This window comes from Ipomoea nil, unplaced genomic scaffold, assembly GCF_001879475.1.
Source record: "Ipomoea nil cultivar Tokyo-kokei standard unplaced genomic scaffold, Asagao_1.1 scaffold0755, whole genome shotgun sequence".
NCBI classification, from domain to species: Eukaryota; Viridiplantae; Streptophyta; class Magnoliopsida; order Solanales; family Convolvulaceae; genus Ipomoea; species Ipomoea nil.
Genome location: NW_017617183.1, coordinates 269,410 through 272,173, shown reverse-complemented (window position 1 = coordinate 272,173; position 2,764 = coordinate 269,410). Strand labels below are relative to the sequence as shown.

General features: G+C 31.3%; 1 long non-coding RNA gene across 1 annotated transcript; it reads left to right on the top strand.

Moving 5' to 3' along the window:
• The first annotated feature begins 717 nt into the window (after window positions 1-717).
• LOC109176768 lies at window positions 718-1,066 on the top strand. The gene is made up of 3 exons (XR_002053449.1): window positions 718-734; window positions 822-882; window positions 974-1,066. It is a non-coding gene; the product is annotated as an uncharacterized LOC109176768 (long non-coding RNA).
• The last annotated feature ends 1,698 nt before the right edge of the window (window positions 1,067-2,764 follow it).

Sequence of the window (2,764 nt, the reverse complement as noted above, 5' to 3'; positions counted from 1 at the left end):
CAAAGTATTGATCTATCTACTACTGGTGCAAGAGCTCCCATTGTTGGTGATGATGTCTTACCGCACTTGGGGGACAATTGCAAATGTTTAGTGGATTTGTTGACAGACTTTCCACTTGGTAAAGACTGTATTGAGTTGGCGCTGGATAAAGCAATCTTCCATCATAAAAACACAAGTTCTATTTTTGTGATGATGAATGATATATCGGATTTGATGATAATGAATTGGCTTAATGTCTCAATCATACAAGTGTTTATACTGTAAGTGTTTTTTTTTAATTATTACTGTATTTTATATATATGTTTACCTATATTTAGTGAAATTTCTTATTCATTATTTCTTAATTTTCAGATTTCTTAATCAGTTGTACAATGAGTATGACGTTAGGTCAATCGGGTTTGTCTGTCCGACTCAGATTTCCCACACTATGCTTAAAAGCAGTTCCAGCAAAGTTACATCATATTTCATCTATATCATGGAGCAGCACAATGATAAAAACTTTATTTTAGCATCATATCATCAAGAGTAAGAAAATTGTTCTTATATTTTATTAATATAACTCATAACTTTATATTTGGAGTATTAGATATTAAATTTATAATATATATTTGTGTTTTTAAATGTAGCTCTCATTGGTTACTTGTGGTGATTTGCATACGGTCAAAAAGCGTATGTATCTTGTATCCCTTGCCTTCTAATCGCAACATAGGTTCATTTAAAGGCTCTGTGAATTTGTAAGTAAATACTTTATTATTTATATAAGTGTTTTAGCAGCTATGATATTATTTATAAATTTTAATGTATGCTTATAATTATTATAGGGCATTTCGCTCTGTTCCTACGAGTGCACGGGTTAAGAGCATCAATTGGAAGCCATGCAAAGTATGTATGAAAATTGAATTTAAGTTTTAGTGTGATATTTTGAATTAAAGTAAGTTGTTTAAATTAGTAAAATAATATATGTATTTTGTAGTGCCCGATCCAACCGGGAGGTCATGAGTGTGGATATTATGTCATGCGATACATGTATGACATCGTGACAAAATATTAATCTGTTGATAATTTGGATGGGGTAAGTGAATTTAAATAGAACTATGTATATTTAAGTTATATTTTATTAATTAACATATTTAATAATTTTATTAATTTAATTTTTTGTAGGCATTTGAAAGAGATAGTCTGTATTCTATCGACGATATAAATGAGCTTCGAGAGCATTGGTCAAAGTTCTTCTATTTCGAGTGCTTATAACTTTTATTTTATTGATAAAAAGTATTTTGTTTTGATGATAGTATTGAGTTTGTCATGCTTTAATGATATTATTGTATTAAAGTATGAGGATTTTAAGTGCTATTGTATTTTGATGATAGTATTTGCATTGTGTTTAATTTGATGATAGTATTTGCATTATGTTTAATTTGATGATAGTATTTGCATTGTGTGTTAAAGGTATTGTTTTAAAGTGTGTTGATAGATAAATTGTATTGTGGAGTAATGTTTATAGGATTTGAATAAGCTGTAACATGTACATGAATTATAAAAAAAAAAAAAAAAAAATTAGGGATTTTAATTAAATAAAATAAATAATTAAAAATTAAAAAAAGTCATCCGCGACCATTCCTAGCCAAAAATGATCGCGGATGACTAATTATTAAAATAATAATAAAAAAAAAAGGAAAACGCGACCATTTCTAGCTTCAAAATCGTCGCGTTTTACCTTCGAATTAAAATAAATAAATAAATAAATACAATACGCGACCGTTCTTTGTCAAGAATGGTTGCGTATTACTACCAATGCGCGACCATTTCAAAATGGTCGCGTAAAGTCCATGGCTTTCCGCGAGCCTCTCATAAGCGACCATTGTACAATGGTCGCATATTGTCTTTTACAATGGTAGCCTATCTGCAATTCTGTACTAGTGAATTTCTTCGTAAGGTGCGTTGTTTTCCTTCTTAAGGTGCGTGATTTGTATGGTTAAGGTGCGTCAGTTGTGTGAAACTTAAGTTAAACCATTTTAAAATCTTAGGTGCATGGTTTGTGTTCTTAAGGTGCTTTGTTGTGTGCTTAAGATGCGTGATTTGTGTTCTTAAGGTACATGGTTTGTGTTCTTAAGGTGGACTGTTTGTGTTCTTAAGGTGCGTGATTTGTGTACTTAAGGTACATCAGTTTAATGCTTAAGGTGCGTTCTTCGCACAACCGCACAGGAACCTTTCCCCGCATCTGAACCCTTCCCTATATGTGTGTGTGTGTGTGTGTGTGTGTGTGTGTGTGTTTAAGGTGCGTCCTTCGCACAACCGCACAGGAACCCTTCCCCGCATCTGAACCCTTCCCTATATATGTGTGTGTATGTGTGTGTGTGTGTGTGTGTGTGTTCCAAGGAGAAAACAAAGAACCAATTTCTGCCTTACATCTGTAACAATCGGACAGATCAAATCATATTTTAAAAAAATGGCAGTATTTTCGTAATTATTATCAACTTCACTTTGCAAACACTTAATATGCATTATGTAACAACTAAATATGCATTCTTGGATAAATTTTATAAAATTAATGAAAAAAACTAATTTTTAAATCTAAATTGTAAATGGTAAACCCTGAGCAATAAAAAGCGAACCCCTAAACCAAATAAAACAAAAAAAAAACACAGTAATATACTCTAAAAGCTAAAGTCCAAGTGTAATGCACTTTTAACTTTTTTGCAAGTGCAATATTTTAATACTAAATGTGCATTTCGTTAATACTTAATATGCATTCCGTACTACC